The sequence below is a fragment of the Armigeres subalbatus genome, chromosome 3 (assembly GCF_024139115.2).
Source record: "Armigeres subalbatus isolate Guangzhou_Male chromosome 3, GZ_Asu_2, whole genome shotgun sequence".
NCBI lineage: Eukaryota > Metazoa > Arthropoda > Insecta > Diptera > Culicidae > Armigeres > Armigeres subalbatus.
This window is the reverse complement of record NC_085141.1, coordinates 235,234,016-235,250,135: the sequence shown is the minus strand read 5'-3', so window position 1 is coordinate 235,250,135 and position 16,120 is coordinate 235,234,016. Positions and strand designations below refer to the sequence as shown.

Below are 16,120 nucleotides of genomic sequence, written 5' to 3'. Positions count from 1 at the left end.
ATCGCAGGATGAAACATGTTTTTCAATGTCACAATTGATTCCAAACCAGTAAACATTGCGCCTTGCGAGCTGCTTCATTTTTACCATTCCAGCATGATTGGCATGGAGCAATTCCAATACTTTGTTCTGCATAAGCCGTGGAATCACCACCCTATTTTGGTACAGCAAGCAGTCGTCAACTATTTCCAAGTCCTGGTGATTCGCGAAAATGTCAATAAAACGTCTTTCTAACTTTTTAGGCCAGCCTTTTTGTGAATATGCTATGTATAACTCGTTGAAGAAAATCATCATCTTTCGACCATTTGGCTACTAGTTTGCAATCAATAGGTAAGTCGTTTCCAAAATTTATACTTTTCACATATTCCATATCTAAATCCTTAGGCACTGTTTGTTCTACACGCAGAGAAATGTTTTTTAAACTCAATAATATTATGTATAAAAACAACAAAAAAAATTATTGTTCCCCGGCCAATAATTTTATTTGTTGAATTCAACAAAAAATCATATTTGATTAGACGAAAAATATTGTTGTTTCTACAATGTTCCAAAACAGCACTCAAAATAAAAATTATTGAATTTACAATATTTTTTTTTGTTTGTGCAAAATATATTTTAACCCAAAAAATTTTTTCCTTTCAACAATATTTTTCTTAAATTCAACAAAAATAAATATTATAATCAAAAATTTATTTTGAATGCGATATAAAATTACCTGTGATTATAAATTATTTTATTTTTGGGTAGGCTTCGTGTGGAAAATAAAACCACAATAATTCTATTTGTAATTTTTTCAAATATTTACTCCACAAACTAGTTTATAATACCCGAATAGAATGGTATTATACATCTATTTTTCTAGTTATCGTTTTTTGATTACAGCGAATTGTAATGGAATTTTTAATGGAATCATAAAAAGTATCAAACAATAATTATACTACGAATAATATTTATGATAGCGTCTAAAATAATTTGATTTTAGATGATACACTCAATGGGTCGTTAAGTATCGTTACCATTCAAAAGGGCCAATTTTTCCATATATTTTTATTGGGCGATTTTACCAGATATCATTAGTTTATCATCATTTCTTTTTCTTGCAATGATTCGGAGTATAATCGATTTTAACAAAAAAGATTAGTAGTATGAGATTTCGTAAACGAATTCTGGACCAACTAATTATTCAGTGTTTAATCAAGATTGAAAAGCGTGTAATGATTATTTAATTATATGCTAACCGTATTATAGGATGTATAATGTTATTCTACGAACTACGATACTGGATATAATAGTTAGGAAGGTGTTTTCTCAGTTTATAATAAAAAAAATGATCATCAAACATGTTTTACTTATATTTTATTTACCCTCTTATATAATTATTTACCATCTTATATTATATTGCAATTATGTTATTATCATCAGTGCCTCTTCGCAGATTTCGATGGTGCTGCATGTTCCTGTAAGAAATCAAAGAAAACAATGAATAACAGCTTGAAATCAGTCTTGGATGTGCATTTCTTGATAAGCATGCCCATGGAATAATTAGAACGCCAGCGCTGATTTTTATATAAAATGGTTATTAAGCCCATCATAAACTATTCTCACCTTCGCAAGCGTTTTTTCGCTGCTCAACCACAGCCGCTTGCGCAATGGCGTACTGTTTCCCGGTATGAGATTGATATTTCTGGAAATAAACAATAAATATATATTATTCATGGTTTGTATAATATAGTTTATACTTACATGCATTATAATCCGTTTAATTTTAGGTTTTCTTTCACACAAACACAATGCACATCGCCATTGACTTCGAAAAAAAACTTGAATAGACCAATGCAAGATCTTGACTTAACCTCAATTATTTGACAGTTCACAGAGCTTGTTTACAAGGTGTTAAAATTAAAATCGATCAGCTGGAAATAAAAATCCGTAATTTTCATTCAAAATCATTTTGATTCGAATATTCTAGTGACATGGTTTGATTCCTACCATAAATCACCCACAGCAGACATCAATATTCTTAATTAATCGCCAAACAGTTTTTCCGGAAGCTGCTCCAAAGACTAAGTCCCTGTAAACAAGCTCTGTGAACTGTCAACCTACGTCATCATGCACTGGTCTATGGCGGTTGGATCTGTTGCCGATGCGATTGTCACTATCACACTGAAAAAGAAACAACTTCATTTCGGTGTTGGTGAATATCTAAATTATTTATGGTGAGATACGTATACAATAATATGATATCAGGTAATCCTCATTATAACATGTATAATCTGCAAATTATTATATATGATCGTGGTTTTATTTCTGTCAATCATATAATTGTACAAGTATCATACAGTTTAAAATGATTACAAGAGGAATGGAATGCCAATAATATCAACCATTCGGCGTACCATTTATTTCTATTCGGGTATACTGTATTAATTAATACTGGATTGCAGTAGAAACAACAATGCAAATTTTTGAATTAAATATATTTTAGGTTTGATTTTAAAAATAAAATATTTGGGTTTAAAAAAATATTTATTTTATTTTTTAGTTCGAAAAGGTAGATTTTCTCTGCGTGTAGCGGGAATCTTGAACAAAAATCGGCGTTTCCCATTTGGGTTCAAGGTCGATAGTGAATATCAAAGTCATATATAGAGAGCTCTAGTATAAATCTCTGTAGCCTTGTTACATATATAGAATTTTTCCCTTCCTTGCCAAATATGCCTACTAAGGGTTTATGATCCGTGAAAACTTGGAATTTTTGTCCATAAAGATATTTATGATTTTTTTTATAGTACTTACTAAAGCCAAAGCCTCCAAGTGTAAATACGATATTTGCGCTGTGCTGAATTAAGTGAAAAGGATGTAAAACTTATCGGTTTTTCCACTTCGTCAATAATATGAGAAATTACTCCTCCCAAGCCATAGCTGGATGCGTCAGATACTATCACAATGGGTTTCTTGGGATCATAAAACTCCAAAAACTGTGCATTCATAAGTAAATTCTTACTTTCCTGAAAAGCTCTATTACAGTGTTCATCCCAAACAAATTTTACATTATTTTTCAATAAATTATATAAACGACACAATTTTGCAACAACCGAGGGATGAATTTGTTATAATAATTAATTAGGCCAAGGAATGATTTCAATTCCATCTCATTTGTTGGAGTTTTAGCTTTCTGTATAGTTAGGGTTTTGTCAGGACATGGTGACAGACCCTTATCGCTAATAATATGTCCCAAATAGTCAAGCTCCGTAACAAAAAAACGACATTTTTCCAAATTTACTTTAATGTTAACATCCGAAAGTCTTTGTAAAACCAACATTAATTTTTTATAACAATCCTCAAAACACTCTCCAGCAATTAGCACATCGTCCAAATAACAGTAAACAAATTCAATTCCTTGCAACACTTGATCCATTATCTGCTGAAAAATTGAGGCACTTGATGACGCTCCTTGCGGTAACCGATTATATATATAAAGGCCTTTAATGGTGTTAATAACCATAAACTTTCTACATCTTTTTGACAACATTAGCTGTGTATATGCTCCCTCCAGATCCAATGAGCAAAACATTTTACGACCAGCTAAACCCGTAAACAAATCCTGAGCTGTTGGTAACGGATAAGTGTTTGGTATTATAACTTTATTGATTGATACTTTACAATCAATTACCAATCGGATGTCATTATTTTTTTTTTCATAACGATCACAACGGGAGATGCCCATTCACTTGTTTTGATAGGTGTCATAACTTTTTGATCTTCCAGTTTATCCAAATATTTCATTACTTTGTCCTTCAGTCGATAGGGAACATTATAAATGTTGGAATATTATGACGGCAATTGTTAAGCAGACCCCACACGACGAAAAAAGTTTGACAAACTCTTGATTATTGAAGAAAAAGATTGATGGTGTGAGTGCGAACCCAAAATATTGAAGTAAATATTGAGGGAAATCAGAAAAGTTTGATATTCCTTTCAATATTTCCCCTCATCTCCCCCCGCAGTTTGCCCACAGGAGTCGATGACGGTTGAGTGTGTGCGTGTTTTGTGCGTTATACCGCTATTTAATTCGTATTAGTTCAAGAAAAAATTGAGTTTTTCTTCAGCTACGGCCATGCCGGCTAATCAGTGAAAATATTGAAGAAAAGTTTGATGAAAAGTTTGACGAAAAAAGTATTGTCAATATATGCCTCGTGTGGGGTCTGCTTTATGAGGCTGCTACCAATCTACTACAGTACGACTTCTCTATTCCGTCATTGATAAAGCTTGAACCAGAATGGTAATTTTTACCGCAGCGTTGTTCTCAGGCTTTGGTCCGATTCGTGAATCAAAATCAAATTAAACTTAAAAGTGACAGTTCAAAAATTTGCAAATAACCCTGCTCGCAGAGCAAGATTACTTTTGACAGATATTGAATCATTTTTGATAGATGTTTTGTTGGTCTTGCTGGGTAGCATCAGCCATTCTTATGAGCGGGGAATTTCATAATTTCCGAACTGTCACTTTTAAGTTTAATTCGATTTTAATTCACGAATCGGACCAAAGCCTCAGTGTAGTGCGAGTACACTCACAAAAAAACTCCGCATTATATTCATGAGTGGATGAGTGGACACATGGATTTTTGCAATGGGGGTTGCCAAATGCATTCCATATTTCCGACACATATATTTCATGCACCCGCATGCATTACATGAGCGTTCATACATACCACAGATAACAGATGTTGAGGCTGGCATCCCATACGTGTGTAAACATCCGCAACCGTTAATTCAAATGTATTTTAAATTGGGACCGCGTTTGGCAATCGATTGGAGATGGCGCAAGGATCATTGTTATTGAAAACGTTGAAAACGCAGCCCGATTGCGGCTGTCAAATGCATTGGCTGTGTTCGACGGTTGTAATTCAGCTGCATCCTTAGGTACTGCTGCAATCAGTTGAGTACACGAAAATAAATTTTCATATTGTGATTCTCGAGATATTATAGCATTTTGCTCATTCACCTCTGCTTCGCTTGGTTGTGCGCCGCTAAGGTACTTTATCATATTGTGATACCTGCACCATTCAAGTGTAGAATATAACATCAGAAATTAAACACGATTGTACTACTAACGTCCACTTGAACAATATGCCAAACGCAATGCACGCGAAAGAAAGGCAGAAACTATTAAAACTCGAACAATTCCACTAAATAATATCTTTTCGTAATATTTTGATTAGGGACGACAATATGCTGCATACCTTAGAAGCGAATGTGAAAAAGCTCACAGAAAGCTCACATCTGTTTGACATTGGTTTATTTACTTTTTGTATGGCGCACAACTCGGCGCATGGGACCCGGCGCGTAACCGGTGAGCCAGTCTGCTAATTTTAGAAGAGAATCGCAATAACGAATATATAAGAAATTCTTATACATTTTTGCCATTGAGTAATAATAATACAACGTATACAATGCTCATATGTGAGCTATGAATAACAAAGAATAAAAAGTATAAGTCTGGCTTATGAGTATCATGCATTTGTAATAATTATGGGTATTAGATTTGTTTATGTCATGTATAAGGTTAGTCTAATGAAAAATATTGAGGTTTATTTTGAATGGATTTCTTAATTTCAAATTGAAATAAAGTATTAGCAATTGGTCAGCATTGAATAGAAAGTTTATTTATTGAATAACTATTTAGCTAGCAAAAACATGCTTCAAACAGTACTTCCGAGCATTCGTCAATACCACCCACTTTCCAAGAAATCGAGCATCTCACAAGAATCTACCTCATTAGGACGCCAACCATATGAATGTGTCACGGGTTTCATCCTAGCAACTGCACATTTGGTCCATTTGATCAGATCCACCATTTTGTTTTCGAACCGATGACCCTTCGTCTATACTCTCGACTAATAAATTTGATTTCGACGAGACAATTATGTCGTTGCTCACCGGTTGAAAAAAAGGAAAAAAATAGATTAATTTGCGGAGAGTGCTAAAGGATTTGGCTGCTCATGGCCTCTTGGCCATAGATACCAGTGGATCCGTCCGAAATTCAAGATTGCTGGACAGTTACCTTGAGCCAATTGGACGAAACCGATCCGTTGTACTTGCGGAAAAAGTAAGGCTACCTTCATAAACACAATTCCATCGAATCTTCCAGCACATCCCCTTATTTCAGGTTTTTCAATACAGTTTGGTGTTTGGTGGTGGAGATCTTCTGTACTCGAGTACACACCGGAGAAAAGTATTTCACGATTATACATTTCGAAATTGCCTTTGCATAATCCATACCCTTCCCAAATCTTCAACAGGCCATACAAATGCATTTACTCGAACGAACGACCATTCGCACAGCTCAACTAGATATTTTACGCTGCACATCCGGCGGCACACGGAGAAAACGCCGTACGTATGCGGTATCTGAAACGAACGATTCATCCAGGGGACGGCCTTGCGGCCCATCAGTGAACCGCAGGTCACTATACGAAAGACGTAGATATGAACGGTATACGATGGCGTCACAATAGTTCGATTCAGTGTTTGTGTATTTTTCCTCAAAGCATGATGTAAGTGTTTTTCGGTGATTGGAGAGTTCTGCAGGAGGATGTTTGGCTGGCACGGATGATGAACTGCAGCTCGATTGTAAGAGCAATTGTATAGAGATTCTATTTGGAATCCGTTCTAAATTCTACAAAAAAGTACTTTAGCTTTTCGATCTGAATCTTTCTAGGATTTTATGTTCCCTTCGGAATCCTTTCAAGATTCCATTTGAAATTATGTCGCGATTCTATTCGCTATATCCTTTCGGAATTCTATTCGGTATTTCGAGATTCCATTCGGGAATCCTCAGAAGATTGGAATTAAGAATTCTCAAAGAACTTCGAATGGTATCAAAAGATTTCAAACGTTATCCAGAAATAATTCCGAATGGAATCCAGAAAAATCCTGCTGCAATTAATAGAATGTCGCAACACTTAATAGTTTAAAACATAATCCTGAAAGCCGTTCCTTAGAATAGCTTATTCCAATGCCATGGTCATCGACTATTCAGCACCAGCGGGTTCCATTTGTTGCCTCTTGTCGATTTCATGGAGCTCGTATCTCGCAAACAATCAATAATCAATTTACGGACGTTACAATACTCGAATAGAACGTATTCTTAAAATATTGTACAAAAATGTAAAAAAGAATTCTAATAAAATATTTGAAATGGTTCTGAATATAATTTTACAATGTAAACAAAACGAAGCATATAAAGAACAAAAAGAAGAAGAATCAATAGGTACCCATGTCTCCATCATATCTAGCAAAAATCTAGAAGAACTGTGGTACTCATGTCTAGGAGATATCTCTGCGTTTTCTAAGAGAACCGATATGTCAAATTTCTTTCGGTTTAAACGGTTCAAACGGTCTACTCGTCTAAAATTTTGAGGTAGACACCGGTTTAAACGGTTGTTGCATTTGAGGCGGATTTGAGGTCTGACAGGTTCTAGACATCGAAGAAAAATATCTAGGAGACTTATTTTTTGTTTCAGAGATATCTCGGGAGATTTCTAGAAGATCTTTCCGAGCGGGCAGGTGATTTATTCCAGAAGATGATTGTTTTACCGGAACCTGTTGTGGAGCATTTCCAGTGCATTTCTGAAATGAATGTGAACAGGAATCAATTTATATCTTTGTCCACTGTAGTTGGTATTGCTATGCATGTACTTACCTAGAAACCTATTCATATATCTGGATGACCGCTGCTTATATTGCACTGGCCATTTTAACATATATTCCTCATTTCACGAGTCTCGAGGATCTTCTGATAGCCAAATCACTCGGCGAAAGCTTTACACCGATGGATCCAGTGCACTGCTGTGGTTTGGTGTTTAATCTGCATCTCGCAATCTAAGATCTATAAATAGAAAAAAATGTATTAGTCGTTAATTAAAAAATAAACTAAAGTATAAAGATACTTTCCTGATAAAATCACCGAGAAAACTAACACGAGGTTCTTCTTACTGTCGACATGTACGCCATGTCCAAATGAAATGAAAGGTATAAGTTTATCATAATACATTTTTGCCATTAGGAAAAACTTATACTTTTCATTGCACCATGAAATAAAACATATATACACGCTTAACAGATCATATGCAAATATGACATGATGGTTATTGCGTGGCCTGATGGTTTACATATTTGATGAGTAATAAAGCTATTAAATCAAATCTAATAAATTAAATAATTAATTTTTTTTACGTGTAGATGGCAGTAGTGGGCCAACGTATATCAATTCAAAAGTTTACACAGGATTTTCAATAAAATTTGTTCTAGCATCAATGTCTGTTATCTGTGTACATACTACAGGGGTTAGACAAAAAGGTTGAGATAGGTAAAATTATGTCAAAATTCAAATCAACATAACTTCGCGTAGAATAATCCGATTTTGATAAAACTAGAACCATCAGAAGCGAACACTCTTTAAGTACACGTAAAAAATTTAATGTTGTTTATTATTAATATTTCTAATACTTTTTTGCCAAAGCAGGCGCTTAATGACATGTATAAGAAAAAACTTATACATCGCATTAGTCACATACATTTGGAAACTTATACTTTTCATTAACTTATGAATGTTATTAGCTTTTTGATATGGGATCATTCATTAGGTGGCATAATGAAGAGTATAAGTATTTTCGAATCGTTTTTTGCCATAACATATAAGGTTATTTTTTTACGTGTATACTGTCCTCTTACAAAACCTGAGATTGGTCCTTGGCCACCGGAGATGTTCCGGGTTTTCCGATGGTATGTTCAAAATGCATTTTTTCCACTGCTTGTCATTTTATGTGACGTTTACTTTTATACTGTTTTATGCTCTCTCCAAAAACTAGAACTAATATGCCGACCAATGGTGGCTGTAGATCGAGAATCCATTAAAACTACGCAGAGTTATGGCCATTTCCGTAAAAACGGTTCCCGGATCATGATGAAATGATAACAGATTGGAATAATGCAAATATGAGTATCTAACTACATCCCGAATAAAAAATACAGTAGAATAACAGTACAATTTATTGTAACACTACTATTAACAACATTGAATTGGCGATAGATTATATTGTAAATGAAACCTTAGAAATACATTTGAATGCATTGTTATGAACCATTTATTCAAATGTAAATGAAGTTTTCGCAATAGAATGTACGGGTTGTTAAGTATCGTAACTATACAAAATCTGAGATTTTTCCATACATTTTTTTCGTCACACAATAGAGTGTATGGTTAATATATTGTTGAAATATCCGAACAAATCTGTTCAAAATACAATGGATTGTATTGTATTCGTATAGTAAAACAATACGATTTTTGATTTCTCAGTTGTGACAGCTTTACTGTTCAACAATGCAATTTAAAGGGATAAAATGCATATTTGGCGCTATGAGGTAAATATTGTTAAATAGTTTATATGCAATGTAATGAAACATTTCAAAAGTTATCAATGTATGAATCTTATGTACGAAAACGTTTCAAAAACAATTGCAAGTATTGTTACATTAGAGAAATATGTTGATGTATTGTATCCTCAGTGTTGATACAATCTGTGCAACCATCAAGAAACAATGTATCCTATTGTATACCGTACATGGTATGGTAATTCAATTGTTTACACTATTGAACCAATAGTACATTTTTATCCGGGATGGCTTTGCGATACAATGTTACAGAAACATTTACAGAATGATAGAGTCCACTGCCACACTTATAGCAGGTTTCAAGGGCCTTCCAGGAGGTGCCGGTTTTGGCACCATCTGGAACCATGCATATATGGGTGTCAAAATTCATGTTTTCCAAAGACAATGAATATAGGATCTTTATTAAAAATACATTTTGAGGACTGTAAGACTCTCTGGTCGGGTTCTGTAACGGGTTCCGGGTGTTCTGCGAAAGTGACATTTGTTCAGGGTGTATGGCCCATCCCGTACCGTTTTCACGAAAAAAGCCATATCTCTGCTTATACCTAACGGATTTTCGATCTGCAGCCAGCATTGGTCAGCATATTAGTTCTAGTTTCTGGGGAAAGCATAAAACATGATGCGAGTAAACGTCACATAAAATGACAAGCAGAAGAAAAAATGCATTTTTGACATACCCTCGGAAAACCCGGAACATCTCCGGTGGCCAATGGCCAATCTGAAGTTTTGCATGAGGACAGTATACTAGAAGAGTTTCCGCGTCCGATGGTTCCGGTTTCATCAAAATCGGACTATTCTACGCAAAGTTATGCTGATTTGAACTTCGACAAAATTTTGCCTATCTTAACCTTTTTGTCTAACCCCTGTATCTATGTGGGTCATCGTATCCATGTGTGAATTTGTATGCAATTTGGTATGTGCCGACACATGATATGCATATTTCAAAATACATGGATTTTTGCCATAAAGTATGTGTCGATTTTCCTGAGTGTATAATCATTTTACTCAAAATTGAGTTCTTTATTGGGCCCAACTACAGTTTTGAGTGAAAACATCCCATTTTGGGTAGTTTTGAGGTTCCGTGTAGAGTACGCAGCCATTTTTAAATTTGACAGTCTTGCCGTTTTGCTCATTATGTCCCATTTTCTCACTTCATATTTTTATGGTTCATCTCACCAATCCGGAGGTGAGAAGCAACATCGATCGATTGATTTTTCAATCAAAACGTCAAACAACAAAATCAGATTGCAACGGATTGGACTCGGGAGTAAAATATTTACAAATTCGTGTATTAATCTGTTATTTTCTAGATAAAAATGTGGCCCATATATTCTACAATAAGCAGTGCTTCGAGTGAAGTGAAATAAAAGTGACGGACAATGCGTTTACATCCGTAACACGCCTTCGGTCTGCGGAAAATTACATTGAAGAAAAAATCAGAGGAAAGCTGAGTGTGCAAAGTGCTCTTACGTCACTGCAGCAGATTTTCGTCATTCCTCCGAGGATTTCACTCTTGTTTTTATTCGCTGCACATTGTTTGCTCGCTGCATCTAACTAGAGGGAAAAGCTGATATTTCAGTTTTGTATGCGGATAGAACAACAGTGTATTATATTTACCCAACCCGATCCGAACGCAATTTCGTGGAATCATCATTCTTCCACCGTCACGAAAGTGATATCTGGAGGTCAGTCGCGGGGGCGTTTAGTCGATTCTTTGCTGACGATAATAATCCAGCAGGCAGAGGACGCAAACGAAAACGAAAGGTATGTAATAGTAGAGCCATTCCATGGTGATTTTCATCAGAAATAAAATCAAGCATAATTTTTCATAACGACGTAGGGGGAATGACGGCTTTGGCAGGTTTTGTTCTATTATTGGCAGGGGGGTTTTTTATGGCTGACTAGGCTGAAATTTGCCCTAAACATTCTTTGCATATCAAAGAATATTGTGGCCAAATTTCATAAAATTTGGTCGACAAAAACCCCCCTGCCAATAATAGAACAAAACCTGCCAAAGCCGTCTTTCCCCCTATGTGCAGACGCAGAATGTTGGCAAAACTTTTTCTAAAACTGTTTAAAAACTAAATTTGTTTTCATTATTTTTTTTCCGCTGACATGCATTAATACATGGCACGTAATAGGGGCAATAGGGGCAATATGAGCCACCCTCATTTTGAGCTTATTGACAAGTTTTATCATGTAAAAGTTATATGATCTTTAAGAGGATGCTCCACATATGCATCAACGTGAAAACCGCATTAAAATTCAATTCAAACATGAAAATACACTTGAAAATGTAAATTTTCGCTGCATAGGCAAAATTATTATAAGATTTGGAGTTTATAAATAAGGTTTTGACACAAAACTGATCAAAATACAGGTCAAAAATACACCACAATCAAAAGATATATTAAAATTGAATATTGTACACACATGTTTGTATTGATACAAATCTGAATTCATCATAAAACTTTTTTTCCCAAAACCAGTATCTTTGGGGCAATATGGGCATACCTGCACAGAGCAAGATATCAGGCCTTAAAATGCGAGCGATTTTAAATTTCAGTAGTCAAATACAAGAATATTATCATATCAGAGGCGTCGCGTCCGCATGTGCAACCTGTGCACTGCACAGGTAGCAATGTTGTCCCGAACAGTTAAACTCTCGAAAGATTTCTTGTCATTCGTATCCAAATATATATTTGGATTATGTGCAGTTGTCATATGTTTTGTACAAATTTGACGATTGGGTATAAATAAATAATCGTAAAATATGCTCGATTTTTTTATATGCGGCATGTGATCCATGTGATATGCATATGAGGCAGCCGAAATGCTGCGATGGGGGCGCGTTATATTTTACTCTACGATACCGAAACAACGCACTGCCACATGTTGTCCATCACGTGCACTTTCAGTCGAGAACGGTTTGCCATGCATCATATACGCATTACTTTGTATGTGTAGGTCATCCGCTCTAACCGCAATCAGCGATGCATAGGTAGTCAAACCGTTCGTCGCTAGCAGTGCACGGTTTGGTTCCGATGTCAAAAGCATATCGGTTTGGTGCCTACAGCGCATGCGCGATTGGATGAAGAGCGCGCAATCGGAACAAAATAGAAAGAAAAAAGAGGCGATGATTAAATAAATTTTCTGCTCTCTCAAAGCGTTTCATGGCGAAAGTCCGGCATTGCATAAGCCGAATAGGCACATCGGAGCAAAAGCATGTTTAATATTTTATACACCCAATATTTGTTTTATTCCTCGGTTAACTTGAACTTTCATAGCTTTCATAGAACACCACCTGAATTTTCTTCGATTTTTTTGTGAATTGTTTGTGAGGTAACTCATAGTTTCATCGACGCTAAAGGACTTAATCGAACTCAACCGTGTAAAAAAAGAACTGGGTGTACTGATTGGGATTTTAGCTTATGAAGAATTTTCCGTCAAATCCAATATCCAAAATATTTGGGAGCTGATATTCTTATACAATGTGAACAACTTGAAAGGTTTATCCATGATTCACACAAATTAATGAAAAATTGCAGGTACACATCTGAAACTGTTCGACATCTGTCCACGTGGTTCGAGAACAGGCCTTCCAGAAGAAAATTATTTATCAAAGTAATAAACTAAAAATGGAATAATTAATAATTGAGGAATGGTTAGATTATAAACTTCATTGTACAGACGCCATTTTTCTGTTATGTGTAATATCCGTCTAATCATTCTAAACATATTTTAATTTTCTGGTTAACATATAACAATAAAGACTCCTCTCATTTTACGAAATAACTTAAATTAAAACTAAAAGATACCGTTCCATTGAATAGATAGATATATGTCTCATCCGTCTATTGAAAAGTATTATGATTCTCTCTCATGATGGTTTTTTTTTAGTTTGGTTTATTTTGAATTTAAGGCGTTGAATTCGATAAATGGGATGTAGCTTAGAAGCAGATAGACGGAACGGGAAACACGCTTCAAGATGAATCGTTTATATTGGATGTGCCATTTCAGGTCCTTTTTATATGCTTTTTTCTCGAAATATATAAATTTAATTAAACGGTGCACAGGTTGATGAATTGATCACGCGACGCCTCTGTATCATATATGTAAGATTCAATACGGAAAAATTACATTACTGCCCATTACTGCGATTGAAACAGAAAAAATGACCTTTGGCCAATTGAAATATGGCTGTTCAAACGGTGAAGAGTGGCAAATCGGTTCAGTCCGCTGTTGTGCGGTTTTTTAATTTTATTTGGTATGGAATACTCACAACTGTTGTAGGAATATCATATTCTTCCATATTACGATACTTTTTTCGCCTAAATAAACGTTTTGGATGGGTGGTCCATACTGCCCCATATGGTGGCTCATATTGCCCCGTACAGTCGGGAACACACATTGAAATCAATACATTTTCAAAAGTGCATTCCAACAATTTCCAAACGCATTTTTCGTCATTCATCGACGTTATTTGAAAGGTAACATTCTCTAGTATAAGTCAACTACATTTGAACGATGTTTTTTTTAGCTTTTCAGCGCTTTTCGGGACGATTTCCTTAGGTGGCCCTTATTGCCCCGATCACCCCTACTGCCGTGAATCGCATATCTGTCCCATCTTTGCTGAGTTTGAAGTGAAGTAATTGTCGACATTTGTTTTGCGCAGTCGTCCTAAAACCTATCTAGATTACAAGCTTTGACATTTGATAATAATGTCTTGATGTCAAAGCTCACACATCCTTTTTTTATTTTATGTTATGTTTTACAAATAAGACGTTATTCTTTTCGAAAACAATTCGTAGTCTATCAAAAGAAACCTGCGTTTGATTTATTAGGAGGTAAAGATATTTATTTCCTTGTAGAAAAAACCTACTGAAATTTGTATCAATTGAGCATAAGCGTTTTTTCGGCCGAATATTCGTTTCGCCGAATAACTAAAAGTTGAAATATTCGGTATTCGGTCGAACACCGAATACCATCTCTAGTACCAGGTGTCAAAGTTTTACCTCCTTAACTCTATATCAGGCCTGCTAGCGGGTCACTTTTTAGTGACTTGGTCACTTTTTTCGGGCCAGTCAGGCTCTTTTTTCGACCTTAAGTCACTAAAGTCACTTTTTTCGCAAAAGTCACTATTTTCAACTATTTTGAAACTATTGACTAAGATTTTTTATAAAGCTTTAGGTATCCATCGGAAGATGCTTTGTTCATGGTGGAAAGGAAATGACGGATCTTGGAAAAATGATCGCTCTGAAACTTCGCGAGCTATTTAACTCGCTGCTCACCAGTAGCTAATTAAAGGTGTTTTACGTCACAATTTATAAATTGGTATACAGTTATGCAAGCAAGAGACCTTTCGGCTTCGAGTTTTTTTAAACTCAACCTTTATGCAGTAGGGGAAGGTGGGGAGACTTGATTCCTTGGGAGACTTGATTCTCCCCTGTTTTACCAAGAACTAAACTGCCCATGATCGCATGTTTGTAACACTCGCACTTTTGTTCATTTTGTAAAAAGCCTGTGAATCGTTCACAAAGCTCAATTTAATGGATTCAATCCCACAACAGTAAAATAGGCTTTACTATCTTGCTTATTTGTAGTAAGCTGTAAATGATTGATGTTATGGGGAGGATTGACAAACGATTTACAAAATCATGTGGCGATTTTTTTTTACTCATTATTGATTTATTGGCATTTATCGGTGAGTACAACATCTAAAGGTCAAAGTAAGAGGGAGCGCAACAATGAAGAACAGTATGGATAGGTGTCACAAGCGAGCGACGAGTATGAAGCGAACAGAAATTGAAATTTTTAGTAGAGGGCCAAGTTGTGAGAACAGCATTGTTGAAATCGCTGTTATTCTGCCTAACGTCCACCCAGGAACGGCTTGGGTAGTAGCATGGTGACTACTCTTACCAAGACAGGCAAAATAACAGCGATTTCAACCTACTATTATGCTGTTCGGCGCATGAGAACAGTTCTAGCGATCGGTGGCTTGTTCGGAGATTCATACGAAAGTCGCGCTACTTTGCTTCACGCCTCATCCCGCAGCTCTTACTTTGCCCAAGATGATCTTATTCGAACTGCATTTTAATTTTTGCCATTCCTTTTTGACAATTCGTATTCTAATTGGAAAAGTTTTTTGATCACCGTACATGACTCAATCATTATTGATTTATTGGCATTTATCGGTGAGTACAACATCTAAAGCTCCATACTATACCATTCCATACTGTTCTTCATTGTTGCGCTCCCTCTTACTTTGTGCCAAAAAACGCTTGATTTCGTCTCATCGAACTTGCAATTGAAATTGGAAGTCACTATTGGTCACTCTTTCTACAACTGAAAGTCACTAATTGGTCTCTTTTTTCGTCAGCTTCGGTCACTAAAGTCACTATTTTGAGTGGCTTTGGTCGCTACCAGCCCTGCTATATTCTCCTGTGTTAGATGATCGCTTTGATATTAAGTAGATGACAGTTCATTGTAGAAAACAACATTCGATTCAACAATTTATAAATTGGTATACAGTTATGCAAGCAAGAGACCTAATAAAACCCCTTATTGGAAATTGCCAACAGGGGAAATTTTCCAAAATAATAACCCCGGAATAAAACGACCGTTGCTTGGGGATTACGATAAGGGTACAATATACTTTTTCCAATATCAAT

At 35.6% G+C, this 16,120-nt stretch overlaps 1 protein-coding gene and 2 long non-coding RNA genes across 3 annotated transcripts in view; 2 read left to right on the top strand and 1 right to left on the bottom strand.

The window, feature by feature from the left end:
- Window positions 1-1,359: 1,359 nt before the first annotated feature.
- LOC134220961 (uncharacterized) lies at window positions 1,360-2,147 on the bottom strand. Its single transcript, XR_009982132.1, has 3 exons — window positions 1,741-2,147; window positions 1,603-1,681; window positions 1,360-1,454 (listed from the first exon to the last, which is right to left on the bottom strand). It is a non-coding gene; the product is annotated as an uncharacterized LOC134220961 (long non-coding RNA).
- Window positions 2,148-5,423: 3,276 nt separating this feature from the next.
- On the top strand, window positions 5,424-7,470 carry LOC134226869 (uncharacterized). The gene is made up of 3 exons (XR_009983572.1): window positions 5,424-6,102; window positions 6,163-6,228; window positions 6,296-7,470. It is a non-coding gene; the product is annotated as an uncharacterized LOC134226869 (long non-coding RNA).
- Window positions 7,471-10,652: 3,182 nt separating this feature from the next.
- Window positions 10,653-16,120, top strand: part of LOC134220959 (synaptojanin-1) — a 26,613-nt gene continuing 21,145 nt past the window's right edge. The window contains exon 1 of the mRNA XM_062700119.1: window positions 10,653-11,213. The gene's annotated coding sequence lies outside the window, so the exon portion shown is untranslated. The remainder of the gene's footprint in view (window positions 11,214-16,120) is intronic.